General features: G+C 41.2%; 1 long non-coding RNA gene across 1 annotated transcript in view; it reads right to left on the bottom strand.

Moving 5' to 3' along the window:
• Positions 1–703: 703 nt before the first annotated feature.
• The window catches only part of LOC109142395 (uncharacterized), a 19,376-nt gene continuing 7,769 nt past the window's right edge, over positions 704–12,310 (bottom strand). The window contains exons 2-3 of the long non-coding RNA XR_002042973.2: positions 10,509–10,569; positions 704–2,108 (exon numbers count right to left, since the gene is read on the bottom strand). This is a non-coding gene — a long non-coding RNA (uncharacterized LOC109142395). The remainder of the gene's footprint in view (positions 2,109–10,508; positions 10,570–12,310) is intronic.

The raw sequence follows: 12,310 nt of genomic DNA, 5'->3' as shown, positions 1-12,310 counted from the left end.
ACAGAAGCAAAACTGATCAGTTCAATTAAAACATAATCATCACGTAACTGTCTACATTTCATCCACACTAATGTTTTACCTCGCAGTGCTGCAATGAGAAGCAAAACAACGTTTTTCAAAGCAAGGCTCAGTCTATGTTGTGCACATTGTGGAGGAGACACAGTTAATTTAGGAGAGACAATTCTCTTCAAATTTGTTGATAAATGTCACACACACACAACACACACAATGTTTTCAACATGATTTATTGAACTAGCACAGACAAATGTCTGACATTGTCTAATAGATTTTCGGAGCACAGTGAGCTAAAGGGGCTTTAAAAAGTAGCTTCAACAGTATGTACGAAACATTCGTAGCAGGGTTAAAGTCTAGAACATAACTTAGATGTCAAAGAAAGGTACATTTACCTCACCTTCGTTATCCTAACCCTAACCCTAACTCTTTACTCTACGTAAACCATAGAATCTTTGCATAAATCATAACTGAGAAAGTGATATTTCTCTTTTTTCTCTATCTTGATACATTCTGAGGTCTGAGGTCTTTAATGTTAAAGAGACTTTACACTGAGTTACAGTCTTAGCATAGGATATGCAGTCTAAATGTTTATTATAACCATATCATACACACTATGTATTATCATATTAGAGCTTCTAAATTACCTGGTAAGATGAAGAAGAAGAAGACAAGACAAGGAGGGAATATAAAACATACATCCACCTGTAAATGAAGTAAAATAAGGACATTTCGACTGTGTAAAACTGTGACAATATCAAAATGTATTTATTTTTTAAATACAAACATATCAATGAAAGATTTTCTGTATATTTTGTTAATGACAAAAAGAAAATTCATTGCGTAGAAATATTAACCAATGCCACCAATGCCACCCGCTGGTAGACAGACAGAATGACACATACTGACTGGGGAACACTAAAAATGTTCATATGTTGTGTAAAATGGAAATGTGTTTTCATTACTTAAAACACCTCAGTGTCAATGTGAAAAAAAAAAAGGTGCAAAGTGCCTGCGTCACAATCTGTATCAAACTGAACTGCATTAATACACATTATGTTTTACCCACAGGTTGACTTCATGAGCTACAGGCCTCAAGATTTTAGATTACAGAGAGTGTGATTTTGAAGCCGTCTCTGTTAATGTCGCATGTGACAGACATAACAGCTGGATCAGGCCACGGGGAATAGCAGACATTTGTCATAACTTCACCTCGAAATGAATTATGGATTTGTCTGCAGCAGAGGTTGCTTTCTTTGTCTGTTTAAAACATTGTCATTCATGTCAGTATCAATAAAACTGGAAGTTAATTATGCAAAATCACGTAGCACATCAGATGTGGAAATTTCTTTGTTGAACACTTTCATGGTAATTGCAGCAGGTGTAAAAGCATATTGTACACTGCCAGTCATACCATTTAAATTCCTTGACAGCTGCTAATTTGACTAATTTACCTGCCTGATCTGAAAAAGATGATGATAATGAGGTAAATTCCAGACGCCCTTTTTCAGATTTACAAACTGAGTTGTTAAAGGAAATTAAAATAAGGTGCAAATCATGTACACGTAACGCGAACATGACCTGTCGACAACATGCAGCATAACTGAAAGGTTTTTCATTTCAGCGTGTGCAAACATAGACAAAATGTCACATTTATTCTACAAATATATACAGCCAGAAGAGTGCACACATGCACGCACAAACAGCAAAACATGATATCAAAAGAAAGGATGTGAAGAATTAGTGATGAAAAAGTTTCAGGTAAAAATGCATGCCAGCTCTGCATGAAAAATTAAACATACAATCCTGAGACTACATCCACCTTTTACGTGAAAATGTTAAAAAGAAGAGAAATCACCTCACAGCCTGCCTCTTCTTTTCTTTTCTTTCCCAGTCAGAGTGAGTCTGTGTTTCCTCTCAGCTCTCTCTCCCTCTCTGATGGTCTATGCTGGGGCCAGACAGAGAGCCCAGCGGCAGGTAGGTTACAGACAATAGTATTGATTCCATTATTCTGCTCTCTACCTACCTACCTGACTAACATCCACGCAGCTCCTCACCTTTTGTCTCTGCAGGGCTGCCGTCGCAAACACACAGGGCTGCAAACGAGAAAAATACAGATGATAGAAAAGGCTTGCTTACTTGTGCGTTCACATGTCCGCTTTACACACCAAACCTCCTGGTGCACATGCCATCCAACACTTAAGAGACGACACAAACACACACGCATACACACTCATTTACCCTCTGTGCTGCATTCATGGTCTCTTGTCGTCTCCCTTTGCTTTCACTGTACCTCAAAGTCTTTTCTCTTTCCCTCTTTTACACTCTCTAGTCGTCTTCCTTCCATCTCCCTCTTTTTCCTCACGTTTTTCGAGCCTCGCGTCTACTAGCTCAGAAACACCCCCCACCCCCCTACCCCCCTGCACGCACACACACAACACACACACACACACACACTCCAGTCTGTGAGCTATGTGTGTGAGCGTGTGAGGGATGGAAAGAGAGAGTGAATAAGAGTGCAGTGAGTGCATGCATGTGTGTGTTTGTGTGTGTGTGTGTACGAAAGAGAGGAACAGTGTGTGTATGTGTGTGTGAGAGAAGAGGGAGACGGCAGGGGGAGGGAGGTAGGGTGGCAGAGAGGCTAGCAGAAAGTGGGGATGGAGGGGGAGGGTCAGAATCTCTAATAGGATGAGAATAGAGAGAAAATATGAAGCCCAGGAGTCTCATGAACCTGAGAGCCTGACATTACTGCCTCCTCCTATGTGTACAGCAATCATAGCATCATCAAATTGATTACGGGATTTATGGTGTTGCTCCAACACAACTGTAAATTGCAGCTGGAGTGACATCAAACACTAAATAAACCCATCGTGGAAAGCTTTGCCAATTACAAGAATGTGTCTTGATTATACAGCTTAACATCAGAGTGGACAATATGCAGTTTGCTGTTCAGTACAACCAAACAAATCCAGATGGTGCTGAGACAGACACAATTAAACACAATGAAATACTGAGAAAAAAAACAAAAAAAACCTGCACGCATAGTCCAGCTTTGTAATGTATGCATTTGCAACATTTTTGCATATTTAGTGTAATATTTTTCAATTCTCTGACCTTTTTTTAATACGTTAATTATTTCTGTCGGGTTGCTCAGTCAGCCTCCATGTCTGAAGGCAGTTTGACTCCAATATTTGTGCTACTCTCCAAGAGGACAGAGGGTTGCAGTTGTCTTTGTTGGATAACAGAATCATACGGCCCTGAGGGAAATTCAGAAATGAAAGTAAATCTAATTTAGACCCACTGATTGGCTGTCTGTTCAGCGAGATGGAGCATAAACACTACACTTGATGTGTAAGCATCATTAATGGCCCTAAAGTGTTCTGACCATGTTGTACAACAGAGAATATCACCGATGTGTCACACATTTAGAGCAAATGAGAGTAAACTGAAAATGCGTTGCTTTTGGCAAGGAGCGAGCAGTCTGACTGAGGCCTGTGATAACACCTTTATGATGGATAGCTAGTTAACACCCTGGCTATGAAAAAATATGAAATCAACATAAATTAAGGGACAGGTAAGCACATCAATCTGTTGACATACAACATGTGATGGGAATCGACTGTCATCTTTCCTTTCTTCCAATAGGCTTAAAGATGAGGCTTCTGTTTCATAAATATGCAAGACGAGCATCCAACCTTTCAGAAATGTAGGTTAGAATAAAAACACTACAGTATATGTTGATAATACCTCATGAATATTCATCATGTACCCACACTGCCTATAGACGAATCTGTGTCACTTCAGCAGCAGGTATTCTAGACACACTTTGCACAGCTGAATTTATTTCCTGCTTTGATCCTATTCTGTTTAACTGTCTTATTCACAGCTCCGATGCACTACAGGCTCTTCACATCCACCTCCGTATCTGCAATCATACCGGAATGCCATGCCACCTAAATTTGCATAAAAACAACATGCTGAATGTGTTTACACTATCTGCTGTAATATGTGTACTGCGAGTTCTGCAACGTCCCTTTGCACTGAATGTGAGCTCCTGTACGATATATGCTTGCGCAGCAGATATTTTCTTTTTCTGATCCTGCATTAATGTCGAGAAGACAGAATCCTGTTCATTTACAACACATACATTGCGATCGTGAATATATTATAGAGTGCAGGAGTCTCTTCCTGCTCTCTTTTCTGTCCAATTTAGTCTAAAAACCAAGAAAAAGCAGCTTTCTCTGGCATGGGAAGTGTCCCAATGTGAGTGACAAATGCAGAATGTCATAGACAGGTGTGTGTGTGTGTGTGTGTGTGTGTGTGTGTGTGTGTGTGTGTGTGTGTGTGTGTGTGTGTGTGTGCCTGCGGCTGCACTCTGCAGTGCCACTGAGAGACAAAGCACTGGGAGTGCTTCGCAGGGATGACATCATCAGTCTGGGATGGTGTCTGCCTTGTCTGTCTCAGGATTGGAATGCTCTAATTCTCCGTTATATCCCGAGAGATCGGAGACAGCATCATTTTGGCATCACACTCCTTCTCATCATACCTGTTTTAATAAAGTAGCGTATATACGCATTGTGCTTTAAAGTGAGTTTTTAGGGTGCTTCTAATAACCCATGATGTGAGGTTGTGGCATTTTACTCATAGGTCCAACCTTGAAAGAGCAGCATATGTGTGAGTGGATGTATGAGAATATGTTTGTGTAACAAATCTGCTCACACATATGCACAGTGTGCAGCAGCACGCTGAAAAATGAGCCAAGTGTAACCGGTCACTGGTAACAATCTTTCCTATACTGGTGTGTGATACAGAGACAGAGGCACAACGAGTCAGGGCAGATAGCTCATTGTACATTATCCTTTCCCCACACACCTTGCAACTGTCAGACGTTCAGCTGTCTCTTCTGGCAGGAGCGCAGCGTCGTGTGGTGGATGATAAAGAACGCTAGGACTGACACTGCCGAATCAGCACAATTCTGATATATGCCCCCTTTTTTCCCTCCCCACTTCCAGGAGGGGAGGAGAGCTGGCTATAACGCACTGCAGATGGCTGCTGTCTCAACCACCAGTCTGACATACTGAGGGGAAAAGGGAGGCGGGCGGGGACAGGGGAATGAGGTGGTGGGGTAATGAAACCGGAAAAATGATTGTGATAGTGTGTGTTGGTGTGGATAGAGAGGACTGCACAAAGTGGTAACATGGAAGTAGCATGTGGTGTAGAAGTATGTCAGGCAGATGAGGTTCCTCTACCTGTTGTAACAGGAATACATCGATCTCATGAATTGCTCCCACGCACAGGCAGGGAGTCAATGATCTCCATAGTGGGGTGTATCATGTATGTGACTGGTGTAATTTACATGTATGATATGTTATATGTTGTGTATCATTTGGGGCTGTTTAAAAATTAGAAATGTTGGGGTAGGAAAGACAGTTACCTAATTTTTCTTTCTGTTAAGGAGCGGTAAAGACTTATAAGTTTGCCTGTTTGGCTATATGCAGAGGAATACATTGTTGTCTGGTATCAGGGCTTTACTTAGTAATTTGACAGTATCTTTTTCTCAAAAACAGGGAGCGTCAGGTTTTTTTCTTTTAATATTATTCTGATTTTCTTTGTTTACCATAAATAAATATATTGTCTTAAGCTATTAGGGGGAGGCTATTACAGTTTTTTCCCAGTCAGGCTCAAGAGAAAATAAAATAAAATTTTGTACAATTCCTTATCTGACCTCGATGTAGCATCTTAGGTATTTCTGCTGCGGTAGGAACTACTGATTACCAGTGTACAACCAACAACCTGTCAAACAGCAGGTGGTCCTCCTGTCCAGGTGCCACAAATATTGCACACACAATGACACACAAGCTCATGCGGGGGAAGTTAGTGGATTTGCCCAAAGGGCAAAGCATCTAAAAAGGCGTCGCAGTTGAAAAGAACAAGTCGTGTCATTAACCACTAGGAGATCCTCTGGTGGAGTAACAACATACTTACCTCTCTGCTGGGGGTACATTAGATGTGGCAAGAAGTGACTCCGCAGGGAAAGCTAGAAGGTTGTACAGTTATCTCCGTGCTGTTTATTATGCGAAACCATACAACCAACTACCTCACACTGCAGAGCACAGACCGTAGAGCTGCTCTCCAGACAAGATCTTCATCAGCAGGACGAAGGCGTCTGTGTACATACTCTCCGTATACACCTGCCTGGCTTCTGTCTACCAGTCAGCCAATTACCTTCTGCCTCACTTTTTTGTGTGAGCAATATACTTAAAGAGTCAATATTCTTGTCACTTAATCATTTAGTGGGTTTTGAGACTGAGACATGCAGACTCAAATAGGATTCACCCCTTTGATTTTCTTTTGTGCCTGCTTTGTTATTGCTTAAAAATGACTTCATGCTGGGGTTTTTCTCTTTGGTCTTGGATCTGGGCAAAGGAATTTTGATTCTCTGATGTAACAAAGTATTGCCTTTTCTCCCTGTGCTCAGCTGGTGGTGTATGTATTTGTGCATGTGGTTACTTTGGACTTATTTATATCACTTTGGCAGAAAAGAGGGCTTTGACTGATATGGTTTTGCCTGAAGAGATGCATGTTACTGCTCTACAACATAAAATTGGAGAGCAAATCTGGACTCTGGACTCTACAATCTGGGGTCCCTACACAAGAGTGCCGCAGTGGCCATGATGCCACAGAAATGGCTGCTCAGGTTTAAGGCTGCGGGTCTCATTAAGAGTAGGTATACTGTATACACCGAGCACCAAGAGATGATGCCAGTGGAAGATAAAAACAATATAATCAATGTACTGTGGGACGATGTAATACAAAATATGAGACACAAGTTGTGTCCACACATCTACACCTCTCATGAAGGCGTGAGTACTACAGAGACAATATTTCCAATGTTCATTCATAGTATTTCCATCCATTTCTTAGGAGTTGTTGCCCTCTACTGGTGACTGTGCAAACTTCCTCCTCTATTCTTCTCATCTGTGCCCTGTTCTCTCAACGCCACGAGCCTCTGAAAACTACAAAATGCCTTCCATGAACAATCAGGGTTCGGCTGTCCTGTTATATACAGGATGTTACAGGTACACAAGCTCTTTAAAATTCATATCTTTACCCTTCATAAGCGTTTAAAAAATCTGCAGCTATTTTTGTGTCTAAGTCCTTATTATTAAGCCATATTGTTTGGCTTTACACTCATATATTCACACACTGCGGCATTTCATCCAAATCAGCTGTCTGATTCTACTTAATAGCTGACAGCTTTTCATGGGAGTTTAATGCCATCTGCCATAAGACTGTCATCACCATTAAGTCTGCTGTCAGCTGTGATATCTAAATCTGGGTGACTTCTGCTCCACAGACAAAATGGAATTTCCTTCACGTCACACCAAGTAAAAAAAAAAAAAGGACTCATAAACTAAAACTTTTTTTTTTTTTCCGATCTGTGAATCCTCTTTGTAGAGGAGTCATAAATGTTGCATGCCACAGTACCACGTTTGCTGGCACAATGTTACATTCCAACAGCTACGAGCCAGGAGTGTTACATTACTCTGAGCACAGATTCAGACGTAACTGGGGCAAGATGATATGCTATGTAAATGCCGGTTAAAAGAGTTTCAGCAGAGCCTTCAGAAAACAGAAATATATTAACAAATGATGTCAACAAAAAGATGATTTCAGATCTGCAAATATTTGAATGTAAATGTGAAGTTGAAACATCTTCCGAGTCTGCAACATTAATAAAAGAGAGCAGTATGCGGGAGCTCTGCATTCTCTGCATGAAAACACTTCTTGGCATGTGGGATTTAAAGAATCCATCCTCCAACAAAGAAGTATTACAATACTGAAAAGGACTTAAGATCACAGGCCGCACCTATCTTTTCGGCAGACCTCGTGTTGAGCTGTGCATGGATTCACAACGTCTGTGAGGAAAGAAGATGAAACTAGATAGCTGAGCTCAAACCCCCTTAGCCAATCAGGTAACATGGTGGTGTGAGTGTAAAAATGTTGCCAGGTGAATTTGTTTCCTATCTTTTCCTCCTCTTTTCTTTTTTGGTATGTGTTTAGAGTCCTAATCCTCCTCTGTCTGTCTGCCGCTCCCAGTCCCTTTTCACTCTCCTGTCCCAGAGTGCACCCCCCACTCCTCCCTACTCTCCCCCCTCTCTTCACTCACTCAACCTTTTCTCTGCTTCAGCCCTCATGGGTCCCCATTTCCCGCCTCTTACCCTTTTAACCACCTTCTGTCTTCATACCCCCCTCCCGCCTTCTCTATCCGCACATGCCGACCGGCCTTTTTTCATCGCCACAACCTCCCTTTACTTTATACCCCGCGTCTGCAATATTTTCACAGTCAAATCACGCAGAAATGCAGTGTAATTGTGCCAATGTCAGCTATCCTTCTCGCTCTCTCTCTCTTGCTCACTCCACCCTTAAGCGAGCCTGTCTGAGTGTCTAAGCGGTGAAAGACTACTCCACTATAAAAGAACATGATTCATAAATATGGGCATCTCACTTCAAGTTCATAATTCCTCTCATACTTGATCATCATCCAAATACAGTTACAAACTCTGGGATATCATTTAAGGGTTACAGTCCTCGAAGGCATGTAAAAAAAAATTCGAATATCCACCGTACAGAACAACAAGACAGTTTCATTTTCAGTGCTTTTATACTGTATGCGATGAAACGAACATGATGCAACTCAGAGGAAATGGGAAGATGGAAAATACTTGTCAAGGCTGAATGATGATTTCCAACATGTGCCAAAGCTGCCCAGTTTCTATTTAAATTTCTGTGTATCACCTCGGCCACTGCCTTTGGTTACAGCAATGCATACACCATCTCTTAATCAACATAATGTAGCAACGTTTGTAATTTTAAAGAGTGATGCCCTGATCTGCTGAAATATGCATGGGTGTGTTTTTTTTCCAGGTGAGAGCAATGTTTTATCCTACACTAATCTGCTTTGGTAGATGCCAGCCTCATATACCAAGATGGCAAAATGAATGTTGCCATGGGAACCTTTTGCCTGGCAACCCTAACAGCCTGGCAACTAGCCAAACTGTTGCTATGGCACAGCTGTCAATCTACGTATGCTGGGATTGGTGCGTCTGGCCTTTCGGAGCTCCTCCCTCTCAAAGTTTCCAATCAAATGCATGAACGAAGAATTTCCGTTTTAAAGCGATGGATGTTTGTGTGTGTGTGTGTGTGTGTGTGTGTGTGTGTGTGTGTGTATGATGGTGGTGGGGTGTCTGGTAAGAAAAAACGGGTTGGACTTTTATTTTACCGAATAAAGCACAGAAGCAATGGCATCCTAGTTTGAAGCGTAATTGCATTCTATTTTGTAGTTGGTGTATAAAATCAAATTTTAGATGAGTCATAAATTTGAGATCTTAGCTTCTGCTCAGCATCTGATCAGCTTGATAATTATTTCATATTTAACAGACTGTGAAAGACATGATTTGATCATTTTTAATTATCTCATGAGATCATTTCGTGCCAAATAACTCAAGGACAAATAGTCCACTTTAGATAAAAAGCCTATAGCTCGATACAGGTATCCTAATCTATTATGCTTGAGAGCTTAAATTAGTCACCAGTGTGTGTGTGAATTTGTGTGGAGAAACTGTGAGATACAGAGATAATGAATGAACTGCAACTAAAGACACTTTCAGTGGCACTAAAATGCAAAATGCAAAAATGAAGGCACCTTTGACTGTAGCTTTTCAATATTCCACTCTCACAAAAACAAATTAAAGAAATAAAGACATGGAAAATTAAATAACAGCTGCTAAAATATGAATTCATCTTCCTTCTATGTAAGTCGATATTTTTGTTTTCACAAGCTGCCAGATACCTGTTAGAAAACTAGAAAGTAACTATGTCAATTAACTTGCAAAGCTTTCTCAAACATAACATTTCATCATGACAAAATATTGTGGGCATGGACAAAGATTCAGTCTACAAATGAAAAATACAACTTCAAGTGTATGAACACTGAAATGTTTGCATATTTTAAAATGCACTAGAACATGAATCCTATCGTGTGTTTTTAGTTTTTCATTGTGTAACAAGGCGTACACATGAGACGCAAAAAGGAATACCCATTTCAGTGTGACTAATATCATGTTTGACTGATGTGTGGATTTTCTCATGACATTCTGACTCGTCTATCAGCGTTTGCCAAAAGACTGAATCATCTAATCATCTGCCAATGTTTAATTTGTGTGCATAATACCATACAGATAAACCTTGTTGCATAGGCAGAAGAAATGCAACAGATGTAATCATATAGTCTATAGTTCAAGCTAGTCAGGCTTATTAGGTTAAAACAATTATATAAACAAATACAACAGATCAAATCAAACAGAGTCTGTGCATGGGTGTATACATTGGCATACAGGTGTGAGTGTGTGTTTGAGCTTGAGTTAACATTGCTAGATAGATGGATAAGTGAAATGTATTGTATAAAATATAAATACTGTATAAAATATTGTTACCTTGAGATCAGTCCCTTGTGAAAGGACTCCGGGTGTTCCTTAGGCATGGAGAGGTCGGTAACTGAAAGACAGACAGAAACACACACAAACACACACACACACACACACACACACACACACACACACACAGACAGTGGTTAGAGGGAGACAAGTNACACACACACACACACACACACACACACACACACACACACACACACACACACACACACACACACACACACAAGGACAGCGGTTAGAGGGAGACAAGTTGAGCTTGTGACTAGAAAGACTGTTTAACCAAGAGGTCACAGGTTCAATCTCTGCAACAGCTGAAGTGTCGCTGGACAAAACCATGAAAAGCTACCAACTTACTCATGAGCTGCTCTGGAGAGCAGTCACTGAGGCAGCATTTCATCTTCAAGTCAAAATGTATACACACACAGTTACACACACAGTAATGTAATGAGGGTGCTCTATTGAACGTAAGTTTTTTCATGTCGCAGTGTTGAGGAGGATATAAGGAAAGCATCTACCATCAGCAGAACATGGGTCACCAATAAACAAACAATATACATAAACTGATCAAACAATCAGACAGGTGTAGTCCGAATCACTTTTGTATAGATTCTGACAGAGCAGAACAGAAGGACTAATTCACACTGCAGAGTAAATTACATTATAATTAGACTCATTTAAAAAGCTGCACTCAGCACTCAAGTATTGTAATTTCCTTCTTGAGTGCTGCCAATAATAAATATTTGGATCTTTACAAAATTATCCCAAGATGATCGGCAAACCAGCTTACTATGAAAGCTCGATGTTTGCTGCGAGGATTAAATGCCATCGTTTCAATGTTTCACTGCTTGAAAATATAGCGAGGGACATTACTGTAACATAAAATCTGTTTTGCAGGCTTATTTTTTTCTGTCTGAGATTGTTTAGCTCAACATTGGAGGGTGTTTTAAATCTTGATATCTGAAAGCCATCTCAGTGCACACATGCATTCTGCAGTGTGGACAAAGCAATGCACCAGCTTGGAGTGCTAAGCCTCCTGCTCCGGTTTGATAAATATAACTTCAAAAGAAGCAGCCAAACAGCTTTAGCTGGCCGACTGCACAATGAGCATAATAACTCCCCACCCCCTGGGAGCTCCAGCCTAGTTCATTTACCCTTGCAAAGCGCTGCCATGTCTGTATGTGCACATGTGTCTTTGTTTCACTGCAAGCCTCTCGGAGGCTCCCCACCTTCTGCTCTGTACAAAGCGGATGTATAGAGGAACCTTTTGGACCTCATTTTTTACAGAGGAAATGCATCCCCCCCTCCTTCTCCTCCCTTCTATTTGCCCCTCGCATGTAATGCCTGATTGACCACAGCACCCCTTAAAGAGGTCAAAGGGCAGACAAAACAGTCTGGTGTCATGGCAACCTGTGTGCCACCAACCAGAATGGTAAGGGGGGAAAGCAGGGGGGGTTCAATGAGCTGTCAGTTAAACCTTTAAGAATGCCGCCTTGTGTTTAGTGCGTGCAACATGCAAACACGAATACACACACATAATGCACCTGCACTATGAGAGGGACCCCTTCTAATTAGCACTCCAGAATAATCAAGCCAAATCCCACTGTGCAATGCAGTTAAGTGTAGTACCTACCAGAGTATCAGATGGCGTGCGCGCTAACGTATGTTTGCTGTTGCTGCATGTGCGTACGCATGCGAGTGTGTGTTGCCCGTGCGCACGGGAGACACTCTTGTGTAAGAGGTTCTTTGTGACCGCTCGATGCAGTGGCAGTGTTTACGTGATGTGTGTGTGTGTGTGTGTGGGG

The sequence above is a fragment of the Larimichthys crocea genome, chromosome XIII (assembly GCF_000972845.2).
Source record: "Larimichthys crocea isolate SSNF chromosome XIII, L_crocea_2.0, whole genome shotgun sequence".
NCBI lineage: Eukaryota > Metazoa > Chordata > Actinopteri > Sciaenidae > Larimichthys > Larimichthys crocea.
Note: the sequence above shows the minus strand (reverse complement) of the source record. Positions and strands in the feature narration are given on the sequence as shown.